A 13,774-nucleotide genomic window follows, 5' to 3' on the forward strand; every position below is an offset into this window, starting at 1 on the left:
AACCACAATCTATGCCATAAACACACCTATCACCTCCAAAAGTTTCTTTCTTTGTTAGCATTCCAAGTTTCCTTTCCATTCAACCAACATTAGTTTTAAAGTTTTTGACCAAACAGTATGCTTTACTTTCCTATTGGTGATATAACTATTTGCTTAAAACAACATAAGTTAATATTATTTTATAGTTTTGAAACACATCTTATGGTAATAAAATCAAGGTATTAGCAGGGCTGCATTTCTTCTGTAAGCTTTAGGAAAAAAACTATTTCTGGTTTTCTGTCTTCTAGAGGACTCTTGATTCCATGGCTTATGTTTCATTTCTCCAACATTGAAGCTAGGTGTATAAAATCTTCAGATCTCTCTTACTCTCCTATCTCCCTCTTAAATCAAAAACATTTGATTATCTTGGGACCACGTAGGCATTCCTTAACTTAACAGCATCTGCAATGTACTTTTTGGAGGTAACATAATTATGTTACAATTTAAAAATTATGTTTCAATTATGTTACAGAAGTCTGAGAATTATGATGTGACACCTTTTGGGGACCATTATTCTACCTACCATATGATTAAACCAAATTTTCATTCCTCTATACAGACCTAGGAATCTTTTGTCCCTGTATTTTAAAATAGTTTTAATGGTTTCTGTTAACATTTACACTGGTTTTGGTAGTACTAGAAGAAAACCATGAAATGGTTTTCTTAGTTCCATCTATACTCCTCCCTTGGCCCACTATGAAGCCCAGTCACACAATTTGATATATAGAGGTAACATCTCTAATTTATTAGAAACGTTTTCTGTATCCTTTGGTAGAATTATTTCTCCTGGTAAGTTAAATCAATAGACTCCAGAAAGTAAAGATTAGAAACTTATGTATAAGTGATTGGATATGATGTTAACAGAAGTCATCCAAGACTTCTAACCTCATGGTTCCCAGACCTGAGTGCTTTGGCTAAGGAAGAAATTAACCATATATGAAAAGATGAATAAGAGCATATACCTTAATACCGATACTACCCTAATCACTTTATTCTTGTAAACTTCTGTAAGGCATAGATAAGTTATAGGATAAGCAAGTCTTTGCAGTGGGTATATCCATGTTGTTGATTCTATACATATATCTGTCTCGGCCAAAATAGCTTTTCTTTTCAAATCAAGACACTGATTTGCCAAGGGATGGCAAATAAAACAGCCTGTCACAGGGCTGTTGTTCTCCACTGACTATACCTTTGCTTTTTCATCCTTAATAAGAGAATCCAGGGCGCCTGGGTGGCTCAGTGGGTTGGGCCGCTGCCTTCGGCTCAGGTCATGATCTCAGGGTCCTGGGATCGAGTCCCGCATCGGGCTTTCTGCTCAGCAGAGAGCCTGCTTCCCTCTCTCTCTCTCTCTGCCTGCCTCTCCATCTTACTTGTGATTTCTCTCTGTCAAATAAATAAAAATAAAATCTTTAAAAAAAAAATAAGAGAATCCAAATTTTATCTAAAAGCTAAAAACTTTCTTTGCCCCTCATACAGGTGAAAGCACATGGCTAAGCTCTGATCAGGGCAACAAAAATAAAAGTACTGTGAAAGATTTCCAAAACATGGCTTAGCTGATATTTGGGTCCTTTTGTACTACAGCTTTCCCTCACTCCTGTCCCTTGGCATGCAAAATTGATGCCTAGAGCTCTAGTAACAATGCCTTGCCATGAGCTGAACGTGAAAGTGGAAGGAACTTTAATAAGACAGTGACACAGAAAAATAAAAGGGAAATAGCTTATTCATGAAAATGAAGCTCCCATAAGAGTCATGGTCTACATAGCTCAAGGTGTCTTCATTAGAGAAATATAATTCTAATTTTTTATATTACTGTCTTTTATTTTTTCCTCTTATATGTAGCAATGTCTGTTTTAACCTACTCAGAGATCACTGATATTTATACAAATAGATGTTCTTATCATCTAACAAGAACCAACTTCAGAGTGGGACATCTAATGAATATGTATATAAAATACTTGTTTTACCACTTTTGTGAGATCCAGCCATTTACTTCTTTTTGAAACATCTTTATCACTAATTCTTCAACTTTCTTCCTCCCAAATCTCTGATCATCAGCCCAAAAAACTGCTGACTGTCCTTGAATCCCTGAAGATTCTTATTTCAAGCCATCTCATCTTCCAAGCAGAGGCAATGCTATTTCCTGATTAAAGATTTTTTCACAATAAAAGAACTTCTCTGTATATGTTTAGGATAATTCTGAATGAGGATCTAATGGCATAGCAGTGAACTTTTGGCTGTTACAACCAATAAAGTCATTTGTAAATCAGCCTCTCATTTTCCAACTTGTTCAATTATTTATAAGTCATCCACATGAATCCGTAAGTGTGAGTTGAGGACAGAGGAGAAGTGAAACCAAAGTGCTGGGGATAGTAAGATTTTTACCCACAAATAATTTAAGCTTTCAGAACATCCTTGGGTCTAGTGTCATAAAAAGTATATTAACTCGACAAAAAGAGTGCTGTAAGGCACAGCTGCCTGAAGGCTAAATGGACAGATACCACCTAGCTGGTAATGCACAGCTTGTTAGGTACAAAGGCATGTTCACTTGTCCCATGGTCAGACGTTCAAACTTCATGAGGGCTTAGCAACAGAAAAAAAGCCTTTTTTTTTTTTTTAAGATTTTATTCATTTATTTGAGAAAGAGAGAGGGAGAGAAAGCAAACACAAGCAGAGGGCACAGCAGAGGAAGAGGGAGAGGCAGGCTCTTGTGAGCAGAGGGCCTGCTGTGAGACTCCCTCCCAGGACCCTGGGATCATGACCTGAGACTAAGACAGATGCTTAATCAACTGAGTCACATGGGTGTCCATAAATGGCCTTTCTTAAAAGGAGAATCACTACTTATTAAAGAGGGAATGACTTTAATGGAAGCAAGGAAGGAAGGAAGGAAGGGAGGGAGGGAGGGAGGAAGGGGAATGGAGTGGGCAAGAGCAAGGGAGGGAAGAAAGAGAGGAAGGGAGGAAGGAGGAAGGGAGGGAAAGACGGAGGATGGGAGGGAAGAAGGAAGAACAAAGGGAAAGAACTGAGGCCTTTACAGTGATTCTCTTATTAGGTTTTGCCATAGTCTAAATAAACCACTCCTTTCTGCTACGAAATTGTGTGCGTCAGTGGATCTGCTGAGTCATAAAGCTGAATATCAGATTGCTCAAACTGAAACCTAACTGCTAGGTAAAGGATTTAAATGGAAAAACCTTTCAGTAACAACTAAATGAACTGGGGTAGCATACTCAAAAGTAATTTGAATTCATCAATTTTTTTTTCATTTTTAATTTGTTTTACAGAGGTATCCCAGACAATGCAGTGTTATATTAGCTTTGTGTATATAACACAAATTGATATTTGCATATGCTGTAAATGATCCAAGCAGTAAGTCTAGTTAACATACCTTACCATACATAGTTGCACATTTTTTTCTGTGATGAGAACTTTTAAGATTTACTCCTAACAAGTTTCAAATATGTGATACAGTATTTTTTTAATTGTATTTTATAGAATTTGTTTTCAGAGTTCCAAAATTCAACTATAGTTGTCATGCTGTACATTGCATCCCCATTACACCCAAATTTTTATTAAACTCACTAGGTATTTTAACTCATTCTTAGTAAGACTGGTTCTATGATGCATTTATCTATACCTTTGAAGGGGATACCCCGGTATACTGCAAATCACTGGACTTGTAGAAAGTTTAGCAAGGAAGAAAATCTGTATTTTCATTGACTTTGTCACATATTCTTGGATAGAACTTTTCTTTAATAAAGAGAACTTCTTTTTCCTGTCTTCCAAGATTTTTTTAAAACTAGTTGGTGGCTTAAGATTCAGAAGTAACTTACTGAGCTGCCGTCCCTGCCAGGTGAAGGCAGAAAGCTTTTTATGTTTGCTGTTTACTGGTTGGGGGGAAAAAGTTATCTCTGGATCAATAACAGCATAACAGATGCCAGGGGCTGTATTGATTTGCTTTAGTAAGGAAAGCACATTTGGGATAGTAGTAGCAATTGGAAAACCACCTAATTAAGTTCATGATAAAGCTGAGTAATTCTTAAGGACAAATTTATCTTTTGTCTCAGCCAAACTGAAGAGTTAAATGGTAATATAATAGGGATTATCACTTCTGAAATTTGCTAGTTTTATGATGTGTGATTCCCACAACAATGTAGTGTTGTTTCTTACTCAATACCGACACACAGAATTATTCCAGAAACTTCCATTTGGTCTTTCTTAAAGTCATTAGTTTCCATAACAACAAGAAATATGAGGATGTTGTTAGTTAAGATGTATCCTTACTATTTACTCATAAATGGAAGGCATTTTAATGGACAGAATCCACTGGGCCTAATGCATGATTGACAAGTTTAAAAACTATATTCCTTTACCTATCATAAGCCCCTTCCACATTTCCTGGTGTGTTTCAGTGACAAACTTGTACCAAAACCATTATTATCTTGGAACAAGTTTATTACTCAGAGTTCAATTAAAATAGCATGCGTGTGCGCATGCACGCACACACACACACACTACTACAAGGATTACAAGATTACAGACTTTAATAAGGAATTTAAAAATATATATGAATAAGAGAGTAAGTGGGGATGTGCAGGTTGCAATCTACCATAGCAACTGTCCAAAATTCCCCAAATTTTATATGTTCCTATATGGTGTACATTGTTACCTGGATAAAGAGATACAGATCACTTTAGGGCATGATAAGAGGGAGAATCAGAGCATCTATGATTTGATTATATTATGGTTCCTTAGGTGAACCCAGTCTCCCTTTATTTACAAATGCCTAGAATTAGTAACTACTGAAAATTTGAAACTTGCTATTTTGATGATTCAATAATCAGATTCACTGCAACTGAAAATATTTCTTGGCCTTTTTTGATTATGAATTCCAAGTAGCACCTTATCTGTTTATCTCCTTTATTCCTAAGGACACTGTAAACAATTGTAATGAAGAAAGATCTGCTAGGGTTAGACTGTTTTGTTTACCATGTTTATCATTTGGTGTAACCAAACCCATATTCATATGGCCTCTGAACAAGTAGAAATTAAGTGCCTCTACTTTCCATCTGGCACCCTGCTATTCTCTCACCCTCACTGAAATCAGAGGTCCTTTCTCAACTATAGAATCTTACATCAGAAGGCAAAACTACAGAACAGAGACATTCAAACATTTTTTGAATGCTGTTCTCTCATTAACTGGGCTGCAAAAAGTTAACATAGCAGGCCTGAGACTGCCTTCCTTAGAAAGACCTACATGTACGGTTGGAATTTGGTTAGATTCCAGGACTTGGATTTTAGAAGGGCAATCCTAGTACTGATAAAAATGCCTCACTCTGCATAAATGGTTTGTATAAATGATATGGTTTATGCTGAACACCTGCTTTACTTCTGAATTCTGAATGTTGGGACTTGCTAAGAAGAGGGTGCCTATATGACCAGGTCCCAATAAAAACATTGAGTAGTGACTTTCTAATGAGCTTCCCTGATGGACAACCTTTCTCCATGCTGTCATAACACCTTGCTAAAGGAATTAAACATGCCCTATGGGCCTCCACCAAGATAAGATTCTTGGAAACTTGAGGTTGGTTTCCTCTGGACTTTCCTCCCATGCACATTTTCCCTATGCTGATTTTTTTTTTTAATCCCTTCTCTCTAATAAATCATAGCCATGACAACTAAACATCATGAATCCTGAGAGTCCTCACAGTGAATCACTGAATCTGGGAATGATATTGGGCATTCCCTACACACCAATACATTTCTTCAGACTTTGTTAGAGGAATTGTTTATGGAGTTCTCTAGGATGAGAGAGGCAAATAGGTGAGTTACATATTTAAAGTCCATACATCATTTCTATTTCCCTAACTCACTGGAGTCACTTCCCAATATAAAATAAAGAAAATTCTGGTACCTCAACCTTACTTGCCACTTCATCCAATATTCAACCAGTAAGTGCACAAAAATTACAATAACTCATTGCTTGAGTAGGCAAAACTAATTCAGAAATTCTGATAAATGTACTTCCATTAACAAAACCAGCTTGATTCAAAATGTTATTCTTCTCCTCTTAGTCAAGCACCATCAAAATCTATCTCCACACATGTTCTAAATATATTTTATATACATAAATTTTAAAATCTTCCAGATACTTTTTATGTATTCTTTTATATTTTAGAATTGCTCCTCCACTCCCAACAACATGTCTGAATTTAATTCTAGATACAGTTGCAGAGATAAAGAAGAATAAATATAATGCCACAACAAGAGGAGAATTTAACTTATCTATCTTATTATTCCCTACATTCAGGACATTACATCTTTTTAATAGAGAGAAAAATCAGTCTCATAACTTACTTCCACTTGCAACATCAGAGTACAAGAGATGAATTTTGGATAGAAATAGAAAGCTTGAAGCATTCATTTGGTGCCTCAGTTTATTAATTGTCTGAACTTCTTTGTTTTGTTTTGGTTTTTTTAGTGTGTATGTGTGTCTGTCTGTCTGTTTTTGCTTTTTAAGCTATCCAACTCCAATTTTTGTGGCTATCTCACTCTGATACTCCTTTTGCTTATCGTAATATTGTATGGAATTGGCAATTCTCTCTCTAACCACTTTTTTTTCTTAAGATTTTATTTATTTGACAGAGATCACAAGAAGACAGAGAGGCAGGCAGAGAGAGATAGAAAGAGGAAAGCAGGCTCCCTGCTGAGCAGAGAGTCCAATGCAGGGCTGGATCCCAGACCCTGGGATCATGACCTAAGCCGAAGGCAGAGGCTTTAACCCACTGAGCCACCAATGTGCCCTAACCACTTATTTTTACTGGGAAATTATTTCCAAATAAATACATAGATGATTATTTGGATATTCCTCTATCATGTATTATGTATCCTTTTATTTACTCTGATTATTAAATTTGTGCTACCTGTAGCTTCAAATATGCGAGATAACCAAAGCACTCAAATTCCTTCATTCTGGGTGTCATTATCTATTGCAAACTTCTGGATGTCCGTAATAACTGCCTGAAATGGAATTTTTTAGAAAGCTATGAAATGGCTCACAGAAACAAGAAAGTGCTAGAAAATTCATCTAAGAAAACTAGCAAAAATCAAGAATATGCAGACAAATGAATTCATGAATTTCATGAATTCCAAGAACATAACTCAGGAACAACTTGATTCTATGACTCCACCACTGGAGAGTAAGAATGGCATACTTATTGAAACATCACTATTACCAGCAGAAGAATGAATTTTAAGGTATTTGTCTATTGTTGCACTGATTTATCAAATTTGGGAGGCGGAATCAAATTGATCAAGCTTAGGTTACCTGACCACATGCATGTTGTATCTGGCCTTTTTAGCTTTGGCAATAGAGTGTTCTAGGCTGTAGAAGATCCCTGCACTGGGAGAGACTCATACTGTGATGGAGTCCCAAAACATACTGCCCATCATGTGAATTCTATTCCTACTTGCAGTTTATAAGCTGTACTTCTTTCAACCCTAGTAACTTAAATAACTAACTTCCTATGGTTTTAAGTTGTATCACACTTTAGAAACAGAATATTAAAGGGTATTAAAATATCTATACTTAGTTAATATAGTGTAAAAGTGCATCAGATTTGCATTATTGGTTTTAGCTTAACGACAAAATACTTCCCATGGCACACAGATTATTTGAGGGGACTTCTTTGAATAAAAAATGGAAAGTGATACAAATATAAAGAACTGCAGCAAGCTATTAAAATCAGAAAAATATATTATCAGAAATAGTCCATAAGGCATACATTCAATGATGGTGTCCTCACCAATACTTCTTTTCTGTGAGAAAAGGATTTCTATTAATTAGGCTTTATTCTCTAACAATTTTCATATATAGATAGATAGATAGATAGATAGATAAAATTTCTTTCTGTTTTCATTGGAAAGCAGGTTTATGATACAAATTGATTACATTTTTTAGCTATGCCTAACATTTGTATCACTACTACATCTACTACTAGTTGATATGCCCTCAGGCTTAGTATGCCATATTCAGTTCTAAAGGCTATGCATGCAATATTGCATGTTTTCCCTGCCTCTCTAATATCCTGTGAGTTCCTGACTATGATTTCCCACACTAATGGGATTAATGAACAAGACAATGACCTTTCTTTATCTAAGAATACAAATGAAAAGACTTTTGGATGTACGATAGCTGGGTTTTGGTCAGTATTTTTGATAGAAATATGAACAATTAGGTATTCTTTTTCAAATGTTTATTTTCTTACTTATAGACTACATTGTAAAGACCACTCTGTGGTCTTTACCATTGAATCATTCTTAGTGAGTCTCTAAAGAGCTTTCTCTGAGACCATACTTGCTGCATTTGCATAACATTCTCAGCTTGCTGCAGAATAAAAATAATATTCCCAAATTCTGATGCTCAATAGGGTATATTACTTGAGAATTAAGCTGGATTTTAAGCAGTTTGGGTATGAAGTTTTTAGTCTTCTTTTCAAAAAATTATTTGTACCACCTTGCAATTCCTGGATATTACACTGAGTTGTATAATATACTCCAATCTGTAACAGCTGCTCCTTACATACTGCTGCACAAATCAGTCAGACTTCAAGCTTATGTGATATTTCTAGAAAGGTACTGTTTTCCCACCACTTTCTTTCCTTTGATTACCAGCACAGTAATATATCAAGACATCTGCTTAAAAGTTACTGCTCTGGGTTAGCCTTACACTACTGGTAAAATATTTATTTCTTCTGCAGGAAACAGAAAATAAACTGTGAGAAAACTTCCAATTTTCCTGATACCCATGTTACCAAATTTACTTGTAATCCAGTTTGTCAGTTTCCACTTTAAAACCTAAAGTGGTGGGGGCGCCTGGGTGGCTCAGTGGGTTAAGGCCTCTGCCTTCAGCTCAGGTCATGATCCCGGAGTCCTGGGATTGAGCCCCGAGTTGGGCTCTCTGCTCAGCAGGGAGCCTGCTTCCCCTGCTCTCTCTCTCTGCCTGCCTCTCTGCCTACTTGTGATCTCTGCTAAATAAATAAATAAAATCAAAAAAAAAAAAAAACCCCAAACCTAAAATGGTTGCTTTATTTTAAGCCTACTATGTATTCATTTACTCTTTTAGTTATTGTATACTTTTGAAAAATATTATTTATGGTTTTCTAGACACTATCTTTTCCTTAGGTCACCTTTGACAATTTTTTCCTAGATTACATTTTTTTCCTTTTTAATCAGAATTATGTTCAAATTTATCTTTCTGACAAATATTATTTGAGGACCTTCTTTGAACTATAGATTGTGATAAGTGCTAGAGGTCACACTGGTCAGCAATATACAAAGAATTGGAATCTGGATTCACACAATATAAGTCACCTAACCAGTGAAAGAAGATGAATAAAGCCTGAGGTACCATGAAGTAGTGGTGAAAGTGAATAGTTTCTAGACAGCACGTTCAAGAACCAGCATGACAAATCACAGGAACTAAGGAACTGAACTTCTGCTATCAGGAAAAACAAAATATAACAAAGCAAAAATGATAATTCTTTGCTCCCAGGTTGGCTTCAGATATTCTGCAGTGCTTTGCACATTCAAAGGATAAATGTGGGAAATAATTAACACTTAAGGCAAGCTTTTGAGTTGTTTTGATTTCCTGCATGACTCATAATCCAAGAACTTCTGAGAAACGTAAAATTAAATGGATTCATAATGTTTTGTTGAATTACCTTTCACAATCCATAAAATGAACAATTTCAAAAAGTCCTAAGATACGTAGATTCTTAAAATACTCTTACATGCCATGGTTCAGTAATCTTTGGGAACCTTCCCAGTTGCTAAGAAGAGACCATAAATGTAATAATAAAAACCTAAGAATTGCTACAAAGGAGCAGAAATGAGAGATGAAGGACTGAAAGAGCAATTAGTTCCTTTAATAGCCTAAACAGCTGGGTTTGAAATTTTCATAGCAAAGCAAATAAAAAAATATGGACATTAGAAATCATTTTTTTAATTGGAATAAAAAATAAATTCTGAATATGCATAATCTTTCTGTTGAAAACTGTAATAACAGCAACTGTACTAGTCAGTTATTTTTATTCATGATTTTCAGGCAGGGCTACATAACATTTCAATATGAATTAAAAGTGCTAAGGGAGATACGGTTTTATGTCATAATATATTCCATAATATAACAAAACAAGGAAAATTAGATTCCATTATGATCTTTTATAGCTTACCAAATTCTTTCACCAAATTTGTTCTCATTAGATTTTACAAACAAAACCATGTTTTTTGGTAGAGCAAATTACTGTTTCCATTTACCTGACACTCAGATATTAAATTACTGTGTTAATACGAAAAAAAAAACCACATGTCTCATCCTTCAATTCAGAACCTTTCACTCGTCCTTCTTATTTCCATAATTTCTTTTTTTTATATAACAAAAACAAATTTTAAGGAAAAAAATAAGTGGAAAAGTTTTTTACACTACATGTCTTCGATTTATTTAAGTAATATGCTTTTTTTTTTACAGTTTCATCTTTCATAGTTAGTGCTACATATTTCTCTGTAGGCTTTTGCATCAGAGAGGATCTAATCTGGTTAAGTAAATATTCTTTGCCTTGGCAATGGCAGTATGAAGTTAGCAGGATTAACAGATAGAAAAGTAACTTTTAGACAAATCTATTAAGCCATCTCAGAAACCAGGACCCAATGTTCCAAAGACAGCATTGAAGAAATATTTTTGAGCAAGTAAATATACTGATGATACCCTCAATCCATGACATATAATGTCATTTGTGTAAGCAGGATTATCATTGGTATTCCCAAAGACAATATTTGTCTAATGTCTCCATTCAAGGTCTTAAACACCATGTAATATTCTCTTTTAGAGGACAGAGGAGAGAAATGTTTTGTGTTTAGGATTAGAAAAGATAAATTTGAATTGGAACTTTCATGATGCAAATATTGATTAAATATAAGGAAACATGGTAAAGTACTTAAACTCTAAGAATGCTCTTTCTCAGTCTCACAGCTTGCTCTTTCTATGAAGTGGCTTGGCTTTCTCTTTAGTCATTGTACACTTTTCTACACGGTTACTATGGGCTCTTTAGTTTCACAAATGCGGCTACCTATCTGAGAGAAGATTATTTTTCCTAGTTCCTGGTTTAAAATCTTGGGAAAGGATTCTAAAAGACCTGGTTGGTCTAAGGACCACATAGAAGCAAGTGAGTATGGATAGAGGGAAGGAGCAGTATTCTTAGCGGAACTTAGGGTTAAATCTCTGAGACAAGCACTTAGAAACAAAATGGCAGGATCTTATAATAGAGACTTCTTTACATTCTCAGAGAGAAAAAAATGTTTTAGAGCAGCAGGGTAAATTCGGGATTTTCTGAAAAAGCTAACATAGAAAACAAAAGGAAGAATATTTACAATGAAGAACTGATAATAAACGTTTGTAAGTAATAATGACCATTAATTTCACATCATTAGTAAAATTCATATAAGAAAAATATATTCTTAATATTAAATTAATAATTATAAATGTTTTCATTTTATGCTAACATAGAATTTATTGCATGATTTTAAAAGTAACCAGTAATGTGATATATTTCTGGAAGTCATATTCCCATTTATCAGAGCTCCTGAGAATATATGAAATACATGGTCATTACAGAGTCATGCTGAATTTAATCAACATCACATGTTATACATAAAGTCTATAGAAAATATGTAGGATGAACAAACATAACTAGAAATTCCTGCAATGTTTCTGTATTCAGAATTCATTTGCTCGTAGGTAAACATTTGTTATCTAGAATAGACTAGACTATGCTAGTCTACTACACTAGACTAGACTAGTTGTCTAGTAGACTAGAATAGACTAGACTATCTAGAATATATTTTGTGACTTTTTTTCAACCCAAAGATGCCTAAAATTTCATTTGATTGTGCTAATCTACAACCCTATTAATAAAGAGAAGTATCCATTTTACTGGATAAACACAGAACATGATTTAAGTTTAGTTAAAAACATTTTTGAACTTATTTAACATAATTATTATCTCCTTGCCATTTTGGGGTAAATAATAAAACCTTGTTATCATGCCTGGTTGTTTGTCATGTTCCCTACATGATTGTGGATCATCATTTTCTGATTCTAACAGAGAGGAAACTTCATTTTGCTTATTGGAGGTCAATATAGTGTTTCTTTTAATTCTCCTTCAGAATTTCTGCGTTCACTCTCTTTACATATCTTCTTGTAGTAGGTCTTCTTGCTTAGATTCCTCTTCCAATGCTAATTTAAATAATAATGACACAGAAACATAGACAATAAATAGTAACACCTATCTAAAAGTTTAGTATTTATTGAAAAGTATGGGGTTGAGGTTAAGTAAATAGCAATATTTTTCATCCCTTCCTTCCTACCTTCTTTTCTTCTTTAAGAATTATTAAAAATATTACTCCAGTACTTTCATTTCATAAGTCAGAATGAAGTAGGCAGTTGGTAAAAATCAAGCTTGATTTCCACGAGGAATATATGTTATCCACATACTTCATGACTTTAAATGACTATGTCACTACATATATTTCTATACTTCTTAAAAATAACAGATTAAAAGTGGTTCTGGATACGGAGTTGGTCCTTCTAAAGAACTTATTATAACAATGGATAATCTATCAGAAATATGGCAGGTGATACATTTTGATGAAAGTAAAAGGAATGCTTTCGTGACTTTTCCTAGGATCTTCAATTTGAAATGAAAAAGAATAGGTAATTTTTGCTAAGCTCCTGGAATATACAGCTTATCAAAGATGTAGACAGGATGAACGCAATCTTTAATTCTTGGTTTCTTTGGAAAAATCTCTTGTCCCTCTTAGAAGACAAATTGAACATTCGAGGAAGTGGTGATGCAACATGGGGGCTTAAGTGGGTAGGAGAAGAATAAACGAAACAAGATGGGATTGGGAGGGAGACAAACCATAAGTGACTCTTAATCTCACAAAACAAACTGAGGGTTGCTGGGGGGAGGGGGGTTTGGGAGAAGGGGGTGGGATTATGGACATTGGGGAGGGTATGTGCTTTGGTGAGTGCTGTGAAGTGTGTAAACCTGGTGATTCACAGACCTGTACCCCTGGGGATAAAAATATATGTTTATAAAAAATAAAAAATTAATTAAAAAAAAAAGAAGACAAATTGAGCTACAACACAATCTGTATTGCATCTGCCTAATACGGTTAGGCTTAACATGTCCTCTATATGATTATAATCCTCTAGGTACATCACATTTCTGCAGATATGCTTTGGTTAAGTCTTTCAGATTAATCATTCTTTCTTTCCTGCATTCTGTTTTTGCTGGGAAAGACTTCTAGATGTCAGTACAGAATAATATCTTCCATTATATTTGAGACATGAGAAAAAGAAAACAAGTTTTTTGTAGAATTAAGAACAAAAGCATACCAAGTACTAAGCCACTTCTCTGTCTACAGTTTATAAATGGCATCATAGTAAGTTATGTACAAACTGAGTGTTTTGGAGGGGAGAGGAGTAGGAGGTTGGGTGAGGCCAGTGGTGGGTATTAAGGAAGGCATGAATTGCATGGAGCACTGGTTATGGTGCATAAACAATGAATTTTGGATCACTGAAAAAGTAAAATAAGATTTAAAAAATATTAAGTTATGTACTTTGGCATTTATAACTAATGGACAAAAGAGATGGTAAAGGCTTATTTAAAATTAAAAGAGA

This window comes from Mustela putorius, unplaced genomic scaffold, assembly GCF_011764305.1.
Source record: "Mustela putorius furo isolate JIRA1106 unplaced genomic scaffold, ASM1176430v1.1 tig00000580_pilon_pilon_pilon, whole genome shotgun sequence".
Taxonomy (NCBI): Eukaryota; Metazoa; Chordata; class Mammalia; order Carnivora; family Mustelidae; genus Mustela; species Mustela putorius.